Here is a 27,788-nt window from a genome sequence, read left to right as displayed (position 1 = left end):
GCCCTTTCTACTCGGCCCTCGGATGGGCCAAATCGGGCACTCAGCCCCTGCAATTCGGACCTATTGGGCCGAGTTTAGATTTTTTCAAATTTTAACCTGAAGATAGTGAAACTGATCGAGAGACCATATAGAGCCAAAACCATATCATAGATTGATCACTGGGCTGAAACTTAGAGCAAGTAGTTCAAAATTTGGCTATAAATGGTCTTTCAATTCACGTATGGCATTTACTGGGCTCTGCCCCCTCCGCACCTCCCCCAAGTAGGTTGGAGAGAAAATGTGCATCGTGACAGGTCCTCCAAATTGGACCCTAGTGTAGTAATGGCTCTACATGAGCATGGATTCTCACTTGCAAAAGAGCAACCAAAAGCCCATACCCGAACATAGAGAAGCAGAGACCCTTTCACTGGAAAAACACATATGTGTTGCATTCGGACTGCATCTAGTCAAAGCAAAAAGCAACAACATCAAGCTACAACAGCAAGAATGACTAGATATGACAGTCCTGACGATAGATGCTCCTTGAATAGCACTGCACTGACGATCCAAGACATGAGTGGAGAATCCACATCTGGTCGTGTAGTTGGGGACTCAAGGACATTTGTCAAAAGGCTTAAATTTGCAAGCCAAGACCTAGAAGACGAAGACATGGTACCACCTGCTTATCTTAGGATAAAACTCATCGCGAAAAGAGAGAACACTATCAATGCTTTGATTGTTGAAGGAGCAGATTTTAATATCTTGACCTATGAATCATGGACCCTACTAGGCCAACCAGAGCTCACACTGACTAATGCAACTCTTAGCCCTTATGGGGGACACCCACAAGCTCTCATAGGGAAGTGCAAAATCCTTGCGACAATTGAAACTGAAAGCTTGTCTATCCTATTTCATGTTCCTCCAAATAGTGCTAATTACATGAAGGAAACCCTCCTAGGAAGACCCTTCAAAAGGGCGACCAAGTGTGAGGCTGACTATGTAGCACAGAGGATACACCTGACACTATCGAGAGTGAGGATAGTCACAACCTTTAGCAAGGGTGACCTCATCGAACCTCGAGGGAAAGGCAAGGAAGGTGCTGACATAACAGTTAAGCCTACTAACAAGAGCAAGGACTTGTTGGAAGAGTTGATGCAAGCACAAGTCGAACAACAAGAACCAGTGAGTGAGGCCATGTCTGAGATAAGAAGGTTAGGAGACAATGCCAAGGACGGGCTTTGGACTTACAAATATCATAGAAAACCCAAAAAGAAGCCCAAGCCTTAAAGACGAAGGCATCGACAGAGGGTTAGCACAACACCGCGATGGATATCCAAAGCGTTGCTACGTGCTCAAGGGTATTACGCAGGTAACCGATGGATTTGGGTGCCCAAACCCCTTGCTAAACCTCCTCTGTGGATTGAAGGCCAGATTGTATCAAGAGGAAAGAAGTGTAGGAGGAGATCTAAATGAAAGACCAAGTCTCGAGTCAAAAACATTGGAGTGACCGGGCCCCTCATGATCGAAATCAAGAAACCAAACGAGACCAATCGGAGGGTAGATCCTCAGCCTAGCGTGCTTGGCAAGCAAATATCAGATGGAATCATTGAGGATACGCAAAAGCCACTAGTGCCCAAGGAGCCTTTGATTCCCCAAGAGGATAACAGGCATCATAGGCACAACATTGCTCATGGCAAGGTTAAATACTCAACAAAGCAAATAGTAAAATCGCCTAACAGCCACACGAGCAAATCTTCCAACCAATGTCGGAGCCACTTAGGAGCCCCAAGTCCCCTACACCCTCTTTTCCTAAATGGACACAGGAAGCACAACAACAGTCATCAAGTGTAGCTGATCAATCCCAATCTCTATCTTCATCTAAGCTTCCAAATGTCCAAGAGGTGGGACATGACACCATCCATAGCTCTCGGCCCAAGGATATGCATGTGCAACCTAATGTGACTAGATCAACTCATGCTCAATCTACACAAGTGAACGGTCAAAGGGTAACAAAAGAAACGACCACTTTTGATAGCCCTAGGACTTGACACTGTAATCTATTAATAGTAGCCAGCCCACTGAAATAGCTACTACTACTTCCAATCAGGGATCACAACAGTCAAACCCCTGGCCATAACAAGGCCCCTTGCAAAACGTGTCCTTAGCAGTTCACCTGTGGAGGAGGTGCCGCAACCAACATCCTTGACAACTCCAACATTTCCAAAGTGCTTAAAGCCTAGGCTAGAGGAGTTAAATTGAAGAGAATTGGATGAAGAGCTAGACTTTCCAAAAAGAGAGGCAGTTGTACCCTCACAACCTAGCGAGGCTATTCAGCAGACCACGGCTATGCCCCAGGAGGACACACTAGAGAAAGAGAATGCTGAGGCCCAGCCAAGCACATCAACAACTGACCTAGTTCAAGGTCCTAAGTCTTCAAGGGATACACCTCGATTGCCTACAAAAAAGAAGAGAAAAGAAAGAAGACAACAATAGCAGTTGCAAGTGGCTGTAGACCCCAAAAAGATTGAAACCAAGAGTGCCGAAGAGCTGAGGAATAAAGCATCGAGACCATCCACCAATGAACCCATTGATGTCTCTCTTAATAGTAGTGAAACCCAAACACATTCGTGTGCTCTGAAAAATCAAGGCAGCCATTACCATCAATGGTTACTTTCAATACTCAATCCGCCGAAAATAGAACTTGCATTGACCAATCAAGAGTGGATACAATGCTATCACAACAGGGTGATAAATTTATACCAGTCACATCCAAGGAGAACCATGGCGCAATAACAAAGCCTCAGGAGAAACATGGAAACCCTGAGAGCATAAGCAATCCTAGAGTTGACCAATCTTGCTCATCTAGGCATGAGCCCCCAGCTATGCTAAAGCCTAGGCAAACTCCTAGAACCTTGCATGAGATAGCAATCGAGCAAGCCCTCGTTGAACATAGAACTGTTGCAGAACGCTTAACTGAGTTGGATGCTAAGCTCAAGGTGTTCGCATGTGTCTATGTCCTTGTAGACATGGGCGCATTCCCTAAGGAGCAGCTTGGAGAATACTTGCCATTTTTCCTATCCTAGGAAGAGCAAGGACATCTTAACGAGCACTATGACAGGCTCCTACATGAACTTATGTGACTCATCTCTGACGAGGAAGCCGACGAACTACGCTTAACTGTAACATTCGATGATGTGCTCTACCAACCAAATCTCTTAGAAATAGAGCAATTAAAGCAGCAATCGGAGTCAAATTCAATTTGAGAAATGCGGTGTCAAAGAGATCGTGCAAGATCTGCAGAACACTGGGTTCAAGGTACAGCAAGAAATGAGGCTAACAAGAAAGTCTCAATATTTGACGCCAAAGATCACTATAATGCTTGTCAAGTACTTTACGAGAGAAGAGTCAAAATAAATGTCAAAGTAAGACAATCTGACCACTGCTTCACAATAAAGCATAAGAGCTTGCTTCTCAGGGCACCAAGTAATTCTCTCTGTTTCAAGACTTAATCATAAACAGCTCTATTGTTATCAGTCTGAAGGGTACTTTAAATGAAAGACTGTTTGGAACTCTAAGTAGTTGAGATCACAAGGTACCAAATCAATGCCAAAGAACACAAACTGCATATATTCCATTAAACAATAGAGATGGAAGAAGACCTAAACATCGTTACTGATGTCTCTGCTCCATACATTATCACAGTACACCAGTTACAAAATGCGAATTATGTCACTCAAATCTCAATCAAGGCTCCACAATACTTTGCTGTTAAATGTGACTACCCTAACACTCTTTCAAATCTCCATGATGAAGCAGAGTACTTTCACAGGATTTTGTTCGTTCAACATGTGTGAGGCTCTTCTTCATCTTAGCATGTTGCTAAGCAGAAATTGGAACTGAGTATGCCTTAATAAGTTTTCCAGGTAGTAATTTTAGGTATCCCGCCAACAGCACAAAATCAACTTCAAACTGCCTGAGAGCAGATACAAGCTCAAAGGGGGGAAACCACCACAGTAAAAAAAAAACTGTCATGGATGGAGCATTTCCAATTAGTTTTTATCTTGAGAGTACAAGGCTAATATTTCAGACCAGCCAAAAAGAATTGATGGCGCCTGAAAAGGCCACAGGATCAACTAATGAAATTCGTGAGATTACGTTCCCAGTTTATTTTCCATTAGACCTCTTCCCATATTCCAGCATCATCGCTCGAGTAATTTCAAAAGACTAGCTTTTGCTGAGAGCATCGAGTATAGAATAGGTAGACTTGTTCAGCAGCACTCGTGCAAATCCTGTTTGAAGGCTGGGTACATTGTGATTAGTGGCACCCTCAAATACAAAGATAGAAAGATTTCCATAGCTTAGACCTCCATTATCAATGGAAAAACTCACTCTGAACGTCGATCACAGCAACAAGCCCCAGATGGCAATCACGATCAGCAGAGCTTATCCACCCCCCCTATCCCAGATATGAGCTTTGTTTCACAACTTAACATGGACTGTTATCCATTGTGACTGGAAATGTTGCTGATCGCAACAGCAATCGTTTCATGGGCAAGCGATGAATCCAACGCGAATGTAGCTGAGAGTTTAGATTTCCGTCAGTGAAGTCCTTCCTTCAGCGAGATGCAGCTCCCATATCCATTCACGCTATGCCTTCTGAATCGCTGATTCCAACACGAGAGATGTATGCATCCCGACTGTCGATGGAATCCATGACAGTAGTGCTCAGCAATTAATCATTCTCCCCTTCACTATCAATCGGACAAAGCTTCTTCATCCATTCGTAAGGAGGTGCTTCCCTGGCAGCCTAGTTCGCCGCTTCCTCCTCACCTTCGTGGTGTGCTGGAATTTCTTTTTCATAGGTCACAGCCCTTGACAACGAAGAAATCTGCTGCACCACGTAAATATCATGCTTTGACGTAGTCCAGACAAGGTTCCTCAACTGGAAATGCACAACAGTGGACTGGACCGATCTTGTATTATGACGGAATGCATAGTATTTGCCATCTTTGCTTACTTGCAAGCATTCCTTATCCAAGTCTTGATGCGACCTGTTCAGATTCTCATAATTCTTGTATTGTTGCAATCTGCTCTCTTGATACTTTTCCTTTGTAAATTGCAATCTATTCCAACGGATTCCCTGTATGTCTTTCCTTTGTCTTGCCTGTGCTGCAGATGTGTCTGTCAATCTGCTACTCGTCTTGAACTCGTCATCTGAGTCTGATTCCAGTTCTTCCTCTCGCCATGCCTGCAGAATCCGATTAAAAAACACACGAGACTCCGTTCCATTCCCTTTCTCTTATCCTCCGCCGAGTCATCCCGAATGCCCTCAACCACCATTTCAAAAATAGCTCTCCCATTTCGAGCACGGGGAGGTCCTGAATTTTCTGAACTTTTTCCCCCCCCCTTTAGCCATTCAAATCCTCCTTTTCCCCCTCTTTTTGCCATACGAATATTTATCCACTATCTTTAGCTCCCTATCTTCCCATTTGTGAATTCCTCCTTTAATCCATAGCGACCATCCATACGAACGGCCTCGTTTGGACAGTATATCATAGTCTCAACAAAATCAGGGACCTTTTCACTAGAGTCCTGATTACCATCTGGTTCAGTGAAGGACTCATTGTAAGCTTGCCCCAAGTCTCGGATGCTCCCACGAACAGGACGGTCTACAAAGGGTAGGATAGGTTTTCCTTCCTATTACAAGCATCGAATATGCAATACATTTAAGGGAATATATACATACATTGAATGTAGTTTATTAAAATGCGCCACACAAACGATGAATCACACGCAGAAATTAACACAAATGCACAACAAAAATGGAGGTGTTCACGGCTCAGATGCGCAGCATCACGACATCCACCCCCTCTAAACCTGCGCATCCTCCGGATGTGCCAACTATCCAGGATCATTCAACTCCACAAATAGGTCAAGTCCATCTTCTGATTCTAGTAAACCTGTTTCTTCATCAGCTTCATCATCCCTATAATATTTCTGCCCCTTTCGAAACAACTGATAGAGAACATCTGCAATATGAGCAAAATGTGGAATCCAATTCATGTAAAATACACAAGCTCCCACAAATCTCCGCACCTTTGAAGTAGTTGAGCAATACTCTGCAATCCCGTTTATGGCATCCACCTTTGCAGGAGAAGGCTTTCTGCCATAGTATCCAACCATATGTCCAACTATGATGACTTCATTAACAGCAAAAACAGATTTCAGCCCTGAAAACTTATGTCCAATATTTGCAGGATCCCTCAACATAGGCTGTTTCATAGCTTTTTCAATCTGCTCATCACTATCAGAAGGAAGCGGGCCTGCAATCGGCTTAACCTTCTTATCAACTGTTTTATATTTTGTGTCAACCTTGGCATCATTCAAGCACTCTTTTCTTTGCTGCAATTTCTGCAAATTTTCAGCATCTTTCAATTCTGTTGGCTGAAAAATTTCAGCCTTTAGCTCTATGGACTGCATGGGTGCAGCCTGAAACTCTGTATGCAGAAATTTTTCTGCATTCAACTCTGTTGGCTGAATGGATTCAACCCTCGGCTCTATGGACTGCATAGATGCATCCTGAAACTCTGTATGCAGAAATTTTTCTGCATTCAACTCTGTTGGCTGAATGGATTCAGCCCTCTGCACTTCTGTTAGCTGATCAAGATCAGCCATAAATTCAGTTTGCTGAGTTTTCTCAGCCTCTAACTCTGTTTGCAGCATAAAACCAGAAATTTCCTGAAACATTTCCAAGGTTTGCACAGGTATGAACTTTGAACCCTTGCATACATCAGTTTTCAGCATTGCACTCATCTCAAACAATGTATCTGCATAAGACATCCCTTCATACAATCCATCCACATGTTCTTCTGCTTGCAAAATACCTGCATTCTTCAACTCTTTCTCCTTACGACCAATGTACTGCCTGGCAGCTCTAGGCAAATCTGAAATTTTCTGATAACTTACCAAACTATCTGAAGTAATCCCAACAAAGTTATTGGAGAAAGACTGGCTGCCAGGAGGCGAGATCTCCTCTTTTCTCCGCTCCGTACCACTGGCGTCTCGCAAGACAGCGGTACCTAATGAAAATCCAACTCCTTCGCAGGTAGTGGTGCCTCACGCAAGGAGTCCCTGTTTCTCGGATGATTTACCCCAACAGTCATAAACTGAACAGCTCGCATACCATCTTTACTGCGTATCCGCGCATAAGCTGATCCATCATCCATCACTTTTGTTTCCATTCTTGCTTCTGTAATGAAAGGCTGTCCAAGAATAATCGGATAAGAGCATGAATCCTGAACAAAGCAATGATAATCCTCTTCAACATTACCAATAGAAATTCTGATACTCGGACAAGCAGCATACATATCACCAGAAGTATTATTGGCGGCTCTCATGCGCCAGCCATGCTCTGCATCCATAGGCCACTTGCCACTCTCATAAACACCTCGAGCAATAAGATTAATCTCAGAACCATGATCAACTAAAGCAATCAAGGGAATTTGTTTCTCTCCAATCCTTACCACTGTCTCAGTGGTCGCTCTAGCCCAATGACTTCGTGAAAAATGGCTGCGAGGAATGAGAATAGGGGTCTCATCATCTTCATACTGCATAGGCTGCACTATTTTCTCCAATTGCGGATTAACAGAAGCATTCTCAACCATCACTGCATCATCATCATGCTCTTTCTCAAGAGCTCCATGCCACAATCCCTGTAAAGCAGGTCCTTCCATCGCATGCAGTTTCCTCCGCAAAAGATCCTACATCTGATCCTGTATTTCTCTTCTAGCAATCCCAAGAGCCTCTCCAACAGTAAAAGTGACTTCACTATTCAAAATTCTTTCATGAAAAATCTTACTCATATCCGTTTGCATATCAAGGTCTGACAAGAGCTTGAATCCTGGCTCTTTTCTTGGTTGTCTCTTTTCCTTCTGCTTGTCTTCCATTGGCTGATCGGAACCTGTTTGAGTTGGAGAATTTGACATAGGTGGAGCTGTAACAGGAGGTGAAACAAAGTCACCCCCTCTAGTCTTTTTGGAGGAGCTAGGACCCTCCTCATCTCTTCTTCTCTTTTCCTCAACCATGGCATCTAAACCCTGCGTTTTAGCCATATAAGCAAAAATAGAATACCTGTCAATAGGAGAATCCCATCCTGTTTCTCCTCGGATGCTAGAGCCCACACAAGTCATAGTAGAAGTTTGAACTTTCCCTCTTCTCGCTATCTCCAAGGCAGAAGACCATAAAGCAGAGTCTCCATCAGATTTCTGCTCAAGCTGGACTCCAAAAGCTGAAGCATCTCCTCTAACACTCACATAAGCTGATCGCGCAGCCATATCATCAACAAGCTTCTTCATACCTCCCTTACCAAAGTTCGTGTCAAGAGGAGCGCCAGTCTCTGTCAGCCATATCTTCCCATCTTGTCCCCAGAACACTACATTCTTCCTACGTGCTTCCTGAAAAGCATTACAATCTCTACAGTGTTGGTGCTCTGTACTATCACACCAAATACATCGTCACCCTTTTCTTTGACCAGCTGGAAAAGCAGTCACTGGAGCAGGTGCTACAGCAGGTACTGACATAAGTTGCTCCTTTAACTTACCAACTTCAGCTTTGACTGCTTCAATTGTCAAATCCGCCAAGCCTTTAATAACATCATCTACAGATAAGGGCACTGGAGCAGCAGGTACTGGTGGATTCACAACAGGAAGAGTAGGCTTAGGCAAAGAAGCAGCAGGGGTAGAAGAAGAAGTCTCCAAGGATTTTTCAGGAACTAATCCTGTATTACGATGCAATCTGACTCTCCTGCGCTGCTTCTTGACAAGGGCATTCACAGCATCAATAACATGTCTCCACTCAGTCTTTAAACCTGAATCAGTAGCTTGATCTTCCAAAAAATCATCCAACTTTTCCTGTAAATCAGCATCTGCAGCTTGCAAAAACAACTCCACTTTCTGCATCTCCAAAGCTTGCTGTTCAGTCCCATCCAACTGATCATAACGGCTTTCAAACTCTCGCAGAAGAGCGGTAACAGAAAGTCCCTTATTAGGCATAGAAACCCATGCTAAAAAATTCCTGCGATTCATAAGACCTGTATCCTCCAAGAAATATTCATCTTTTAATGCCTTTTTAAATTCAGCCCAACCTGCATGTGCCTCTTGAATTTCTGCAATTCGACCTTCAAGAGCGCGCACCACGATCCGCAAGAAGTAGCGGCTCCAAACATCTTGGGAAACTCCAAAAAACTTCATCTTTTCTTCATACAAATGCAAGTAAGTTGACACTTGCTGGCCATTAAACTGCTTCATCTCCTGTTGGACAGCTTTCAAAGCATCCATAGCATCACTGTCACGTTTTGCATGAGCTTGCTGATGCATATACATGGTAAATGACTGAAACAGGTTCTTCATGACATTATCATCTGTCATCTCTTCTTGCGAGTCTCCCATCTTGCTGATGATGCAGCACTTTCACGTCGGGTTCACCAGAAATGTCAAAGAGATCGTGCAAGAGCTGCAGAACACTGGGTTCAAGGTACAGCAAGAAATGAGGCTAACAAGAAAGTCTCAATATTTGACGCCAAAGATCACTATAATGCTTGTCAAGTACTTTACGAGAGAAGAGTCAAAATAAATGTCAAAGTAAGACAATCTGACCACTGCTTCACAATAAAGCATAAGAGCTTGCTTCTCAGGGCACCAAGTAATTCTCTCTGTTTCAAGACTTAATCATAAACAGCTCTATTGTTATCAGTCTGAAGGGTACTTTAAATGAAAGACTGTTTGGAACTCTAAGTAGTTGAGATCACAAGGTACCAAATCAATGCCAAAGAACACAAACTGCATATATTCCATTAAACAATAGAGATGGAAGAAGACCTAAACATCGTTACTGATGTCTCTGCTCCATACATTATCACAGTACACCAGTTACAAAATGCGAATTATGTCACTCAAATCTCAATCAAGGCTCCACAATACTTTGCTGTTAAATGTGACCACCCTAACACTCTTTCAAATCTCCATGATGAAGCAGAGTACTTTCACAGGATTTTGTTCGTTCAACATGTGTGAGGCTCTTCTTCATCTTAGCATGTTGCTAAGCAGAAATTGGAACTGAGTATGCCTTAATAAGTTTTCCAGGTAGTAATTTTAGGTATCCCGCCAACAGCACAAAATCAACTTCAAACTGCCTGAGAGCAGATACAAGCTCAAAGGGGGGAAACCACCACAGTAAAAAAAAAACTGTCATGGATGGAGCATTTCCAATTAGTTTTTATCTTGAGAGTACAAGGCTAATATTTCAGACCAGCCAAAAAGAATTGATGGCGCCTGAAAAGGCCACAGGATCAACTAATGAAATTCGTGAGATTACGTTCCCAGTTTATTTTCCATTAGACCTCTTCCCATATTCCAGCATCATCGCTCGAGTAATTTCAAAAGACTAGCTTTTGCTGAGAGCATCGAGTATAGAATAGGTAGACTTGTTCAGCAGCACTCGTGCAAATCCTGTTTGAAGGCTGGGTACATTGTGATTAGTGGCACCCTCAAATACAAAGATAGAAAGATTTCCATAGCTTAGACCTCCATTATCAATGGAAAAACTCACTCTGAACGTCGATCACAGCAACAAGCCCCAGATGGCAATCACGATCAGCAGAGCTTATCCACCCCCCCTATCCCAGATATGAGCTTTGTTTCACAACTTAACATGGACTGTTATCCATTGTGACTGGAAATGTTGCTGATCGCAACAGCAATCGTTTCATGGGCAAGCGATGAATCCAACGCGAATGTAGCTGAGAGTTTAGATTTCCGTCAGTGAAGTCCTTCCTTCAGCGAGATGCAGCTCCCATATCCATTCACGCTATGCCTTCTGAATCGCTGATTCCAACACGAGAGATGTATGCATCCCGACTGTCGATGGAATCCATGACAGTAGTGCTCAGCAATTAATCATTCTCCCCTTCACTATCAATCGGACAAAGCTTCTTCATCCATTCGTAAGGAGGTGCTTCCCTGGCAGCCTAGTTCGCCGCTTCCTCCTCACCTTCGTGGTGTGCTGGAATTTCTTTTTCATAGGTCACAGCCCTTGACAACGAAGAAATCTGCTGCACCACGTAAATATCATGCTTTGACGTAGTCCAGACAAGGTTCCTCAACTGGAAATGCACAACAGTGGACTGGACCGATCTTGTATTATGACGGAATGCATAGTATTTGCCATCTTTGCTTACTTGCAAGCATTCCTTATCCAAGTCTTGATGCGACCTGTTCAGATTCTCATAATTCTTGTATTGTTGCAATCTGCTCTCTTGATACTTTTCCTTTGTAAATTGCAATCTATTCCAACGGATTCCCTGTATGTCTTTCCTTTGTCTTGCCTGTGCTGCAGATGTGTCTGTCAATCTGCTACTCGTCTTGAACTCGTCATCTGAGTCTGATTCCAGTTCTTCCTCTCGCCATGCCTGCAGAATCCGATTAAAAAACACACGAGACTCCGTTCCATTCCCTTTCTCTTATCCTCCGCCGAGTCATCCCGAATGCCCTCAACCACCATTTCAAAAATAGCTCTCCCATTTCGAGCACGGGGAGGTCCTGAATTTTCTGAACTTTTTCCCTCCCCCTTTAGCCATTCAAATCCTCCTTTTCCCCCTCTTTTTGCCATACGAATATTTATCCACTATCTTTAGCTCCCTATCTTCCCATTTGTGAATTCCTCCTTTAATCCATAGCGACCATCCATACGAACGGCCTCGTTTGGACAGTATATCATAGTCTCAACAAAATCAGGGACCTTTTCACTAGAGTCCTGATTACCATCTGGTTCAGTGAAGGACTCATTGTAAGCTTGCCCCAAGTCTCAGATGCTCCCACGAACAGGACGGTCTACAAAGGGTAGGATAGGTTTTCCTTCCTATTACAAGCATCGAGTATGCAATACATTTAAGGGAATATATACATACATTGAATGTAGTTTATTAAAATGTGCCACACAAACGATGAATCACACGCAGAAATTAACACAAATGCACAACAAAAATGGAGGTGTTCACGGCTCAGATGCACAGCATCACGACAGCGGTCTCAAAGAGACCCAACCTATGTGGGGCCAACTTCCTTTCGAGTGCTAACTGCCATTCGAGGTATGGACTTAGCTGAAACTAGCCAAGAGAACTCTTTGGCTAATAAGGTTCTCATTAAGGAGGAGCTACATGTTGCAAGTAGACTTGGACAAGGTACCATGATACTTGACGTTGCAAAATACGTGATGTTATTAAGAAGGCTACCACAAGTACTGGATGAATGTGCCACGCTCCAGTACAATCCCGAGTTCTACAATTGGTTTTTATCATTGTGAAGTGACATGGATTCGTAAATATGTATATAAATAAACAATGGCTTTTGTGACTATGTATAGATAAGATCAACACACACAAGCAATGATAGTCAAGCACAGGGAGAAGAGTTGGGTTTGACAGGTTGAGCTCATCAGGTCCTCCTCTCACCACGCATTTAGAATTTGTGTGACCATTCCCACATCTAGGAGGAGGGCATGCAACCTTCATTATCGCCATACAAAGCTCTACCCAACATCTCTGTGAAGGTGTAGATGGGGCACCGTCCCTTTCTATACACCTTTCCCCTTTTTTGGTCTATCCTTCCAGGGATGAGCCCTACTCCACTCCATGACAACCACTCCATGCAACTTAGCATAAGCCAAGATTTGCAAATGGCTGGAGGCAAAACGAACATCATCATGGGGGCCATCTCTCTACAACAAACATTGCATGCCTCACTTCTCGCCTCCTCATTATATGCGCTTGATAACCCACTATATAATCCCTTCCATGAGAATAATTTTATCCTATGTCAAGGCCTAATCCTTGGTTTTCATTTTACAGATCCCCCTATGGTAGCCGACATGGAGCACCCGGTGCAGCTGGATTGCAAGGACGCTATCTACCATCGAAGGGAGCATGCAGCACAAGCTCCTCTGTCGAAACGCTATGTACCTACCCTTAAAAGGTATGCAAAGACATGAGGCCCCAAGCGACACCACCCTGGACATAGGCCGAAAATCCCCATGCCAGGGGAATAGAAGCTCAAGGGAGCACATCGGGCATAGCAACACCATTCGAGCGGGCTCCCACCAGACGTTCGGGCACCAAGTGCTCAAAAGAGGAGAGGGCAGCTCGAGACAAGCAAGATTTTATGCATTGTTCAAAAGCATTTCAGAAACAGTTGCGGCCAAGGACTACACCATTCAGGTCCCGGTCGACATCTTCCCTACCCAACCTTACAGGAGCCCCTCACCAGTAGAGCCTCAGTCGCCCAACCACCCAGACTCACCCCGCCTCATGCAAATAGAGTAGCCCCTATGATATATAAGCAGCTTAACAAGGCCATATTGCCATAACTTTTTGTCTTTAAATGGTTAAAGGGGTAGGCTCCCCACCTGTATACACTTTCCTTACCTATTGCTAATATATGCCACGTCTTTAACAAGCAACAGAATATGCATCGCAATAAGCATCATAGGATTTTGATAAAGTAATATCTTAACATGATTGCATCTGTTCATTGTACTTGATGCATGAGACTTGCATATGCTCTCATGAAGTGACAAGTGGATGTAGGATGACACAAGTCTTCGTGCAAACGTATTCAATGCCCAAGTCACCGCAAGACCACCAACCTCACAAAGAACAGCAACAAAGCCACGCTTCCGAAAGCAAAAATAACCCTTGCGAGTGCCCACATCGCATGGCCCAAAGCATGATCTTAACCACTTCCTCTTTCTGGGTTACACTCTATGCCGGGCACTCACGGCAGCTGTTACCTCAATTGTACCAACATCGCACGTTCTAAAGAGGGTTGCAAAATCTCAAGTGTCTCTCCCCATCTCAATAAGTGCTTCTCTAACAACGAGGCTAGGACACAATCATCACTGTAATATCCATTTCTAGAGCCTTCGAAGCTTGACATTTCCCAACCCATTTAAAGGCTGATAGCCTCAACATATTGCAATGGTTGTACTCAGGCAAGTCCCAAAAAAAAAAAGAGGAGAAAAGAGAAGAGAAATAAATAAATAAATAAATAAGCACAAGAAAAAGAAACAAAAAAGAAAATGGAAAAGGATAAAAGAAAAGAAAAGAATGAAAATATACAAAGCACCCACAATCACAGCACATCACCTAGGGGTCCTCAAACTAGGTACGTCCAGTGACCTTGGTCGACTGGCTCTATCCCTAGTCCCCTAGCCCTTTAACATCACTCACAATTGTTCAGGGCATATCAAGGGAAAGACATACCTAGGGAGCTTGTCTCGCCTATGGTTAGACCTGTCACCCTGGCCCATTCGCACAATTCCCTCTTGCACTCTACCTTAATACCATTGCAATCAATTGTGGTAAGCACCGCACGAATGACCATGAAAGGTACACCGTACTCATTAAATAAGTCCAATAGCTCCTAGCTACAGAAAGTGCAGTGCCCCTGTGTTCAATTATGCTACATTGTGCAGTCACAATGCAAAGGATGTCTCATACACCTTCACGTGTACTTCTCAGCATGGACAACTTTGCTTCATCCACACATTGTTACGAGAAACCAGCCCGCGGTCTTCTAACTACGTAATATCTAAGTATGCACGAGCACTCACATAATATCTGTACCAAAATATATACACAGTTTGGGTCCTCAAGTGCAAGACAATACTCTCAGCTTGCTTAGAGTTCGACCTGTCTCGCAAACTAATTGAACCATGTCTTGTGCACAATAGAGAAGACTAGCAGTACCCCTAGGGAGAGACCACCTATGAGGTTTTCAATTGCAGGTATTGAAGACTCCAACAAAAGTGTCATTTGCTCTTTATCGACACCCAACTCTAAATTCTTATCCTTTATCATCCTGCAAGCCCGCCAACAATCCTCATATGCAGAATCCCCAACAAACCAACACTTGTGCTGACAATCAGTGAAATCCCCAACAAAGAATAGCCCTACCACCAACTCCAACAACCCTACCACCAGCCACCCACACCACCAATGTGCCCCCAATGACCTTCCTCCACACCACCACCAACACTTCTCCACGGCAACCACCGATGTCCCTTCCACCCATGTCTTCAATGCATGCCAAAGCCGCTACCTATACGACGGTGAGTGCCATGGGACTGGCACTCGTCGAGGAGGGGGTAATGTTAACCGTTAGACGAACAAGATGGAAAATTTGGAAAAGCTAAAGCAGAAGACAAAGACCAAGGCAAAGTGAAACGGAAGACGAAGGCACGCCAAGAAAAATGTAAAAACATAAGAAGCGTAGAAAAGTCCTAAATAAGGAAAAAAGGCACACAAGGAAAAGCGCAAGTCAATACTTTTGTAAAAGAGTGCAAGCACATCATGATTTAATTTAAGGAGCGCCGGGCTCTCACCCATGTAATTTGTAAATGAAGATAGGCGATGGAAAGGAAGCTAGGAAGATAGAAGGACAATGGGAAAAAGGGCCTAGGCCACGGCTGACCATGTAAAAAAGGGGATAAGGGGATGAACACCCAAAAGGGATTTAGGGTTTTGTATATAAAGTTGAAAATTGAATGAGAAGCTCATTCTTGTGTGTGGCCAAAAGTGGCTTTCTTCTTCTTCTTCTTCTTCTTCTTATTGCTTGGTTGAGCTTGTGCTTGAGAGAGGGAGCGTGAGAGTGTGAGGGAGTGAGTGTGTGAGGGTGAGGGACCGGGGAGGAGAAGCTCTCCATCTTCCCCTCTCTTCTTCTCTTCTCTTCTCTTCTCTTCTCTTGCTCGTGGCTATGGAGCTTGGAGCATGGAGCTTGAGGATGGAGCTTGCTTGAAGCTTGCACTTGGATTGTGGAGCTACCGGAGTACGTAGGAGAGGAGGTAACTCGATCGGCATGGAGGTAAGCTCACTACACCCGTAGATATGGATGGCACATCGGCTATGTGAGAGGTAGCCATTAGTGCTCGGCTTGGAACACTTGAAACAATAAGCGGTCTGTGGGTCTTGGCGATTGAGTGGAAGCTCCCACAGAGATGCTAGCTATGGATGGAGTACATGCCTCAATGCATTTCTCCTTCTAAAGGTTACATATGGTATTTCAAATGTGAGTGGTTTTTATAATGCAAGCTTATTTGGCCAGTTGAAGCTTGCAGTTTATAATTTCTTCTTTGGCATGGGATGTTGATATAGGGAAGTACTTGGAGTTTGAAGTCAATAAATTCAAAGTCTGTGATATTCAATTTTTTGTATCTAGAATTGTCGAGCGGCACTAGAGAAAGGAGGTGTCGTAGACAAAGGAGTTCGTGAAAGAGAGATGTTGAATGCTTAAATGACTTGTTTTTTTGGTTGATTTTTGTTATTTTTGTGAGCTGAGTAGTTGATTTTACATAATGATTGATTGGTTTGGAAGTGGTTTGAGAGTGTTTTGGATAGGATGGAATGGTTTTAATAAGCTCATGATGTTTTTCTGACAACACCTAGAAACAATGCCTAATATTACAAAAAAAAAAGTAAAATTATGCACAATTGGCACATTGTTACGAAATTTTTACTTTAATTTAATGCAAATGCGGTCTTCGTTGTTGCTCTTTTTGGAGGAGGTTTCTATATAGTTGGCCAGGAGATGTCGATACAAGGAAATTCTTGTATGAGTAGAAGGTGGAGTTTTGGACAAAATCTGATAGATTTCCTTAGTGAATCCCAACCATGACCAATCTAAAATTTTCCCATATGGAATTATTATCACCTAGAGAAGATAAGATTTTGTATTCTCTCCCATGACTCCTCTCTTTCCAACACCAATTTTGATATTGCTTTAGTGAAAAGGGGCAGGTCTAGGAGCTTTGTGGTGGTTTGGCACATCACCTAAGTAACACTTGCATGCCCCTCGTAACCCGCAATGCAAAGCACATGATATCTCCTTAACCAAAGTATCTTTGCTCTGGCCACCAAGCCAAAGTGTTACACTCTATGAGCTCAAAGTGAGGATCATTTGACACACCCTTATTCTTTTAAGGGTTTGATGCATGAACCCTCTAAGAATACCTCTCACCTATTCTACCTACAACTACATATAAATCTAACAGCTCTATGTGATGTGGAGGTCAACAATGCGAGCCAGATTTAAGATCGTCAAATTTAAAGTTCTAAAGGCTCCTTGGAAGAATCTTATGGTAGCAACATCTTCAAAGATAAGTATTCATAAAAAGATCATGGAGTGAATGCTAAGCGAAGGTATTATAGATTTGAAGTTCTCTTTCATTATTTTTTCTTTTTATCCATTCCTTGTGGTGAATAGTATATTTGAGGTAGTATGTGAGGATAGAGTGAGAAAGAGCAATGAATTGGTATTTCCAATTTCCTCTTTACAGTTTTTCTTCTCTATCAACTCCTCTCTATGTGGCTATGCATGTGGTGGTTGCAAGGGTGTGGAGCTAGTTCCAGAATGAAGGAAGGGATTGTGATGATGAGTCGTGGGCTAAAAAACGTAAAGATGATGGTGGTTCAAGCTGAGTTGTGGAAGAGGGTTGATTGGTACATTTCTGTTTGATTGTTTTAATGTCTATTCTAAGGTTTAGAATGGAGGGGGGAAAGGAAATGAATTGAAGAAGAAAAAGAAGAAAATTTAAAAATTTTAAAAAAAGTTGCAGCAGGTCATCATTGAATAAGGAGGGGTCGTGAGCACGAGGAAGAGGCGTCGATTGATAGTTAATATTGAGCAAAGCTTGCAGGCAACGAAAGGTACGTCGTTCAACCCCCACAAAGGTGGAACGCCAATCCCGAATCGATCCGATGAAGCAAAGCATTGACGTGGATGCGGAGGGAGCAAAGGCCAATGAATGAGGGCGGAGAGGCAACTGCTATATAAGCCATAGTCTCCAAGGCTTAAAACATACAAACATGGTTACATTAAGATTGCATGCAGTGAGAGAGTGTGTGAGATAATAGAGGGGGCCAACCCGACAAGTTGCTTGCTATTGCTACTCTTGCTCCAAATAGCAAGCAACTCTTGCTCCAAAATCCAGAAAAGAGGCGCACATGAAAAACGACACAAGACACAAGGAACTTTAAACACTTTTCCATATAGTACAAAAAGAGATATTTTCTAGATACTTATCAAAGTATCTAGAAAAAGTCTCAACTAGTAAAAGTGGAACACTTTACAAGTTAGTGATCTAGTAAAATATTTCTATATAGAAAAATTTTAAAATTCCTAGTTTATGATCTAGTAAAATATTCCTAGATAAGAAAACTAGTTGAAACCATAGATATAGTAAAATTTTCCTATACAAGAAAACTAGTCGAAACCATTAATACTAGCCATTATCACACTAATATATCATGTTAGGCAAATTAATCACAATTTTTTCACAATGTTGTATTGTTAGCAATAGAATTGTGATGGATTCCACTAAAAAAATTGTCTTGAACAGTACATTCTCTCTGCTTCATCATATTCTACAACACCTAAGATAGGTCTAGAGTTGTCATCCTCTTCGGATTTGCTCCACCATTAAAAAATTTAAGTCTTCTTGGCTCTTCCTAAGCCTCCCTTTCTTTTTTTTGAAATGCAAATCCTTGTTGCTGTGACCAACAATGTTGTCCCTAGATACATTTCATGCTTACAATCAGCAAGGATATCAAAAGGCTCAAACCTATGCATTGCGAAAAAAGATCAAAGCAACAAGAGAAGACCTACCATTTTTAGCAAACTGCCTTTCCTTTGATCCTAAAAGCACTACAATCTCCCATAGCTCCACAACATAGATCTACTCTACTAGTTGTATGCTTCAAACCGTGTAGTCCTATCCATAACATTACAAATAATGAAATGATATTTAAATTGTTTGCTCATGGAACCATACTGTATCATACTTAATAATGGGGATAAATGTAATGCCTATCCAAATCAATGCATACCCTTGTGGGAATATGCAATGCTATTTAGACTCTCAAACTACAAGATTTACCAAACACATATGCTAGGGTTGAGTTTGCCCACAAGATAGGAATCCAATAGATTGAAGTATCATACCAAGTCAAATTGATTTAGATTACCACTACATGCAAATAGGATATCAAAACCCTCAACTTACATTCTTCATTTTCAATGTTTTAGCAAGCTGTTTAGATAGGTGGATGAAACATACATATCCATCAAGCTCAAACTTCAACCAATCTAACTTTTTATTGGGATTGCTACAACCAAAGTAGCAAGAGGTGCATCTAATGTAAGAGCACTAAAGTAGCAAGAGTTGTACCTTCTATGGATTTTCTTCATAAGGATACATAACTTGTGGTGGCAGTCCAAGGTTTGAGATGCTTCCCCTCCTCCAAGAACCTTGTTGGCATTGCCCATGTATGGAAGAGTTGCTACCATGACCACTCTAACTCCATAGGCAAAAGCTGCTAGATAGAACAAGCCTCTTAGTAGTGAGATTTCAAGCGTGCATAGGCTTCATCTAAAAGATTAGACAGAGATTCATAATAAAGAATCCTTGATTTTCTCAAATGCTAGCTAAGCATTGATACTCCTATTAGAAATGATGATGCCGATGAAAAATGTCCTATAAGCAAGCCATATTCCACTAGTTAGATTGGTCTTAACTATTGAATATCCAAGGTGAACTAAAGTACCAATCCATAGATGAGTCTCAAGAGAACTCAAGAAACCACTCCTTCAAATCCAATATGCCCAATGATTCTTATGAATTCATTAAGCTCCAAGAAGTCGATACAAAAGGTATCATCTTTGAGTTTGCTTCTACTGATTCTATGCATCATGGAATTCAGCATGATCTTTGCTGAATACATCTCCTACTTCTTCCACATGTCACTGTGAGCCTACAGCCCTCAACTTACACATTGCTGCTAGCGATGTTTGCACCAATGATTGTACTCCAAAACATGTCTATCCACATGCTTTTTGACATGGCCTACCTATGATAGGGGGTTGGTGCGTAGATCGATTGCAGTATGCTCACGTAGTGAATCCCGGAAGGTCCCCAAGAACAATGAACTCTACCTTTTTGCACAAAAAACAATGTAAAAGCATGAATGACAAGAAGTAAGAGACCAATTGGGTTCAATCTCCCCCCATGCCTTGTGTGAGCGCTTCACAAAGCATGTATTTTATGTATATTTCCATCTTCATGCTCAATAATAGCCCAATTTACAAAAATATGACAAGCTTTTAGCTTTTGAGTTTGCTTTCTACAAAAATAGGAAATAAAGCTAATGGACAGTGCCCATGGAGTCTGGCACACCCAATCTCAATGTCCCAAATAGAAATAACATATCCATGCGCATAGGCGCATACAAAATAATAATCAATAATCGATGTCTCAATAGACATAACAAAATATAGGCGTGGCGCCTATCAAAATATAATCCATAAGTCGAATACTCGCTAGACTCCAATGCTTTCCTCCGCCACTGCTGCTATCTCTACACATCAACTGAAGCATTCACAATCGTTAGTAAAATAATACAATTAAACCAACAAAAGTGAATACCTAGCAGTCTTCAGCTACAAAAATAAATCAACTGGTTAGAAATAAATCCTAACCTTAATTTATTACGAGTGCGCACTCTAAACTCATAAACTTTTATTAATTTAATATGCATTTTGCGGAATCACCCGCTATGGAATCACCCATGTACACACTAAATTAATGAAACGCCCGAAAAGGACAGGCATCCCCATCAACTTCTCGCACAAAGAATCCTCTTTGTGTATGAGCCCCGGTCATCTAAGTTTACGGAATCCACCGTAAAACCTCACGGAATCCACCGTGTGCAGCCTGCAATCCGAACTGAGGCCGAGTTTCTGAGGTTAGCTTGCCCTCACGGGGTCGCGACCCTCTGTCCCGGCCATTGTAGCACTTGTGTCGCCCTGAGCGTGAGGGGCATGCTGACTTGACGTCATCCCCACCTTCCTCCGGCTTATCACCGGCAGTCTGTTTAGGGTTCCAATTTGAGTAATGGCAACTAAACATGAGGGTTGCGCTCGTTGCGGGACTTAACCCAACACCTTACGGCACGAGCTGACGACAGCCATGCACCACCTGTATCCACGTTCCCGAAGGCACTCCTTTTTTTCAAAAGGATTCGCAGTATGTCAAGCCCTGGTAAGGTTCTTCGCATTGCATCGAATTAAACCACATGCTCCACCGCTTGTGCGGGCCCCCGTCAATTCCCATATTCCACGGTGGATTCCGTGAGGTTTTACGGTGGATTTCGTAAACTTAGATGACCGGGGCTCATACACAAAGAGGATTCTTTGTGCGAGAAGTCGATGGGGACGCCTGTCCTTTTCGGGCGTTTCATTAATTTAGTGTGTACATGGGTGATTCCATAACGGGTGATTCCGCAAAATGCATATTAAATTAATAAACGTTTATGAGTTTAGAGTGTGCACTCGTAATAAATTAAGGTTAGGATTTATTTCTAACCAGTTGATTTATTTTTGTAGCTGAAGACTGCTAGGTATTCACTTTTGTCGGTTTAATTGTATTATTTTACTAACGATTGTGAATGCTTTAGCTGATATGTAGAGATAGCAGCAGTGGCGGAGGAAAGCATTGGAGTCTAGCGAGTAATCGACTTATGGATTATATTTTGATAGGCGCCACGCCTATATTTTGTTATGTCTATTGAGACATCGATTATTGATTATTATTTTGTATGCGCCTATGCGCATGGATATGTTATTTCTATTTGGGACATTGAGATTGGGCGTGCCAGACTCCATGGGCACTCTCCATTAGCTTTATTTCCTATTTTTGTAGAAAGCAAACTCAAAAGCTAAAAGCTTGTCATATTTTTGTAAATTGGGCTATTATTAAGCATGAAGATGGAAATATACATAAAATACATGCTTTGTGAAGCGCTCACACAAGGCATGGGGGGAGATTGAACCCAATTGGTCTCTTGCTTCTTGTCGTTCATGCTTTTACATTGTTTTTTGTGCAAAAAGGTAGAGTTCATTGTTCTTGGGGACCTTCCGGGATTCACTACGTGAGGGTGGCGCCTATAAAAATATAATCCATAAGTCGAATACTCGCTAGACTCCAATGCTTTCCTCCGCCACTGCTACTATCTCTACACATCAACTGAAGCATTCACAATCGTTAGTAAAATAATACAATTAAACCGACAAAAGTGAATACCTAGCAGTCTTCAGCTACAAAAATAAATCAACTGGTTAGAAATAAATCCTAACCTTAATTTATTACGAGTGCGCACTCTAAACTCATAAACATTTATTAATTTAATATGCATTTTGCGAAATCACCCACTATGGAATCACCCATGTACACACTAAATTAATGAAACGCCCGAAAAGGATAGGCATCTCCATCAACTTCTCGCACAAAGAATCCTCTTTGTGTATGAGCCCCGGTCATCTAAGTTTACGGAATCCACCGTAAAACCTCACGGAATCCATCGTGGAATATGCCTCCTGGCATCAGGGGTGCTTCAAAGGAGAAAGGCATGCACTGTTTGTTAATTGCTATCCTAGACACAATTCTGATAGTGATTGTGCATCAAAATTAGGATTTTTGTTGGTGAAAATTGGTACCTGAGCAACATAGGGATCAATAATTTCAAATGATGTGTTGTTGCTTCCTCAGCCATAACCTATTTGAAGAGTTAAAATTAGCACCATGTAAAGTTGCAGCTTGTGATCCTTCAAATGATGGCTACAAATTTTGGAGTTAGTATACTGATAGCATTATAAAGAAACCAAATTCATTGTTTACACACTCATACATACAAAGATTTTAGTTGGTTACACCTTAACACCACCTAATACTACAAAATCACAGAGAAACCTGTCAATAGTGCTTTACAAAATCATAAGGTGGCCCCTCCTAACTTTCCGTGCCCATCCTTACTTATCCTCAACCTGACCCACCCCTCTCCTTTCTAGTGTATAACTTTCTGTACATGATACATCAGCTCCTTGCCCTACTATTTCTTCCTCGATCTCTGTCTTTGACTTTCTTGCCCACCACTTAATGCCTCTTTACTCACCACTTCAGCCTTTTTTGGCAAAATAAAGTGTGGCTAATTATATTATTTAGAACCATTAAAGAACTACCAAGGGCTCAACAGCATAGCTGGAGCTGAAAGATGATATCACACATCATGAATACAAGGCAAGGAGCTAGGAAAACCCGGTATGAAGGAACAAGTTCCCAAGCTCTGTTGATGTCAAGCGTCTCCCTAAAGCTGCTCGTAGCCCACAAAGAGATTGGATAATGGAATTGTCATGCACTGAATGGCTCACCCAGCTGAAAATTGGCTTCAAATTTTGCATCTCTTCAAATTTGATCCACTATTCTTAAAAAACCATGTTGAAAAAAAGGACAAGAAAAATTATTAAAACTCTCACCTGAGCATTTGTGGTTACTTCCTTTATGCCATGATCCTTTGGCATTTCATATTTGATCATCTTAAGGTAGCATCCCACAGACATCTTCCAAGCTAGAAACCAACATTGACCGGTAATTAGTACATGTGCTTAAACATTACTGATGGTGCCTCTGATGAAAGCCGTGCCATGGTGCTTGATGTTGCTTGATGTAGCCCTTCGTGTTACCAGCCAGTTTCCAACTATCCTGACTCCTAAGCATCACCTTCTTCATGTGCCCTAGGTCCTCAATTTTCTATTCAATGTGAGTGTTGGGCACCACTTGGTTGGGCTCCTCCTTGATATACTGGTTTGTTCAGACTTGTATTTGCTATGCTACTCCTCACAACTTTCATAGCTTTTGCATTTCCTGCCTTCACAACTTCCGCAAGGAAAGTCTTGTAGTCTTCTTCCTCATCTAAAAGATCGCCGCAACAGTTGGCCCAACAACCAAGCAATTGGTTGATATTGTAGCAGGAGCTCTGGCCATATCGGGCTACATAGTGGAGGACACTCTTCTTGTACTTCTCAATGACCAAAATCTGTGCATCCTTCTAACTCTCATGCTTGTATGTGCGCATGCATGTGTACTGATTTCCCTTTTAGGGTTTTCCTTGTACAAACTCTCATAAAAAATCCTGAGAGGATCCGTGTGAAAGAAGAGCCAATAAAGTTATGATGTATATAAGTAATCAAAATAGCTTTGACAAATTAAGACCCAAGCAAGAGAGAGAGAGAGAGAATATATGCCACCTCATGTGGAGCATCATGCTTCTACCCTGGTAAACTATACACCTTTCTCTCTTTTTTTTTTTCGTTCCTCCTTGGAACCTTTACTCTTCTTTGAAACATCCTTTGATGATGATGCTTTTCTTATTGAAATAGAAACTTGCATATGCAACAAATATCAGTACACATAGTGAACATTAGATGAGAAAACCTCACACCATATTAGTCCTTGAAATATTAGCACACATTTTGAACTGAGGTATCACTAGCCCAAGATGTGGCTAGCATATATTGCCACAAAAACTCTAGCAATGCACTAACCCTCTATTAATGAATTGAGTTGGCCCAATTTGAGCTGGCTCTAATTGAGGTGCATCATAGGTACCTATGGACTACTTGTTGGTGCATCTACAATTAGACTACCATTGTCCAATTTATGGAGGAAGTACATGCTGTAGGGGCTTCTAGGCAGTAGAAGCACAACACCCCAGATGTTCATCAACTCTCTCTCTCTCTCTCTCACTCTCACTCTCTCTCTCTCTCATTCTCTTTCTCTCTGTCTCTCTCTCTCTCTCTCTCTCTCTCTCTCTCTCTCTCTCTGTCTCTCTCTCTCTCTCTCTCTCTCTCTCTCTCTCTCTCTCTCTCTCTCTCTCTCTCTCTCTCTATCTTCCATTGGCTTGACCACCACAATGGACCTCACTGCAATACTGAGACTCAACTCTTCTCCTCCAGCAGACCTTAGGTCCACTTTATCCATGCCAGGTGGAGGCAGAAGCTCAAAGGCCTGCACCATCTTTCCCAACACTAGTGCTAGTATTGGCAAAGCTATAATACTCCTTAGACAGCTCCTCCTGCTTGAGCCAAATGGGATTAAACTAAAGTCAGCCTCAATGAGCTCTATCTTCCACTGCAAAAACCGCTCCGACATGAACTTCTCTTGGCTTGTCCCATTGCCTGGGGTCATTTGCTATGCCCCATGCATTTACTAAAACTATGGTGTTTGTTGGAATGTCAAAGCCTCATAGCTTGGCTGCTTGGAGGTTCATATGGGGTACCAACAAGGGAATGACCATGTGTGTTTGGAGGATTTCCTTCATTGTGGCCTGATACAAACAACACCAATGCTGGGTACCGATTTTTCTTCATCTTCATTGACTTGAAGAGAATTTTGCACACATGAAGTGCTATAGTTCCAAATCATCTTTTGCACACATCTTGCATTTCATCCACTTATACATGCAGAATGTTTTCAAGTGTCCAAAAATTATGCACAAATCTGGGAAGCTTGCCTGTAAGAAGGGTAAATTTGGGACATCAGGCTCAGTTATTGGTACACCCTTTCCTAGCACTGTATTCAATTCATCCCTTATCTTCTTTTGGATGTATGGATTGTTCACAAGCTCTGCAATGCCCCATTTCAATGACCACAATGTGGTTTCAATTGTTGCACATGAAAATAAGTCCAAACAATCATATAAGAACATAATTCATGAATGTTTTACAAGGTGAAGAATCTAAGCCCTTTATAGAATCATTTTTCCCTAAAGTGATTCCTTGTAGCGCCTGCAGGTGTACAGTACTGACTAGAGTGTCATCCATTATTAGACATTTGTCTTCCACCATGAGTGAGGAGAACTCCCTATCTATATACAGATCAGGTTTGTAAAGGCCCCTAGAAGTAGTGAATATTGTTCAATGCTCCAAGTGAAAAGATTAAATTTGCTACATCAAGATACAGATGAATAGCCTACCTGCAACATTCATGTTTTGAATAAGATACAACACACTGTTTTCACTAATATCTCCTTTGAGGTAGGCGTCCACAAAGAAGTCCACTCCGATCTTCTTCCCCTTCTGCCTGCAAAGCCAATTAAAAGAATACATCAGAAATTACAAGTCTTGCATAATGGTAGGAATTGCACCCATACAACACTAGAACGTGCTTGTAGATTAAAGCATTGCACCGTGGGTCTCAAAATCCTCAATACATAGCATTTAGGTTAAGTAATGTTTCCTTCGGTATAGTACAATAGATGGTCGGAATCTACAAACAAAGCAGCAAATGACGAGTAACTCTTACTTCTTGCACTCATTAAGAAACACGTCCCGGAGGAATGCGAGCCTCTGTTGGTTGGCGTCTGAGACCTCCTTGAGGTACCCGCAGATGAGGGGCTTGAAGGAAGCCACAAAGTCACCATAGTTGTACTTGAAGCTCTGCACGATAAGTCCATTGTCCGTGTTAAGGGTCATGAACTACACATAGAGGGGGTCATCAAACCCTTTGAACCTTGTGTTGAACATCATCCTATAGACAATGTTGTACATCATGAGCTGCAGATGATCACGGATGACAATACCTGTGGTGAGCACATTGGGCATGGGGAGACTAGAAATAGGGAAATTGTGGCCAAAGAATCCAGACTTAACACAAAATGCACCCTCGAAAGCATTAACACAACACTTATCTTTTTGCTCATGTAGGACCTTTAAATGAGCAACAAACTCCCAAGTATATGGATTTATCTTGTTCTCTCTCCACCTTGGTAATGCTTGTCCTATAAACCACCTTTAATTAGATCACTTTAGGTCCCCTTCTTATGATCATGTATTTTTTTGTGGGTAATCTTTTGGGACACCTACATATTATAGTGATGGGATTATGTCCAATAAACCATGATGTTATTTATTTGGACAATGTAGTTCCTCTTATCTTCCAAAAGAGACACTTTAGGCACCCTTCTTATGATCATGCATTGTTTTTTTTGGGTGACATCTTTTGGGACACCTACACATTTTAATTATGGCATGATGTAAAATAAGCTATGATATTACTTATTTGGGCAATGGAGTGAAAGCCATCTAAGAAATCTCACCAAAAATATTTCCCTTAGAACAAGCATTACCTATATTAGTTCCATTTTCCTTCCACACTATCTGATAGAATGAGTTCTAACTTGCTTAAATCCACTTTTTTTGCACTAACAGGTTCAAACTTTGGCCTTTCAGGATCATGATGGATTCTATCCTTGAAACATATAGCTATTGTCACATGATTGGTTGCTACTTGCAAAATATTGCAACTAAATTGCGTGTGCTATAGAATATGAAGGACAACTAGATGGGCTATGTATATAGGCACTAATGCATTTTATATAACCATTTTTCAATCTATTTTCCATTTTTATTTCTTTATAAGACAAACTTCCATGTGCACTCTTACCATGTCATTGGCACTCTCCAAACTACTTGGGACTAGGGGAAACCCTAGAACAGGTGCTTGGTACATTCCTTGTTATTCCTACACGATACACACCACGAAGATACCTTAACAATCTTGGAGATCCTAGCTCTAATAAGTAGCATATTGATTGTCATGTGTCGCTATATCAGTGCATTTGATTTGTTTGACTTCATAGCCCACTGCGCCTTTTGAGTTCTCTTTCTTCATGTTGATGGTCTAGTGTGCAGGAATTCCTTCCTCCATTCTACCTAGGTCTTCATAGCCAATTGGGTGGATGGGTCTTTAATATCCCTTTTTTTCTTGCACACCCAAAGTGGGTTGCCTATGGGGGATGTTATAAGCTTAGTTAGATGCACCAGTTTGGGGGTTGGTGAAGTTGACCATTGGGTTTTGTGTCCGGATGATGTGAC

The 27,788-nt window shown here is 42.0% G+C and overlaps 1 pseudogene; it reads right to left on the bottom strand.

The window, feature by feature from the left end:
- Nucleotides 1–11,002: 11,002 nt before the first annotated feature.
- On the bottom strand, nucleotides 11,003–26,516 carry LOC148028119 (trans-cinnamate 4-monooxygenase-like; annotated as a pseudogene).
- Between the last annotated feature and the right edge of the window lie 1,272 nt (nucleotides 26,517–27,788).

Source organism: Lygodium microphyllum, chromosome 12, assembly GCF_053477565.2.
Source record: "Lygodium microphyllum isolate KBCC chromosome 12, Lygodium_microphyllum_v1.1.10, whole genome shotgun sequence".
NCBI classification, from domain to species: Eukaryota; Viridiplantae; Streptophyta; class Polypodiopsida; order Schizaeales; family Lygodiaceae; genus Lygodium; species Lygodium microphyllum.
Note: the sequence above shows the minus strand (reverse complement) of the source record. Positions and strands in the feature narration are given on the sequence as shown.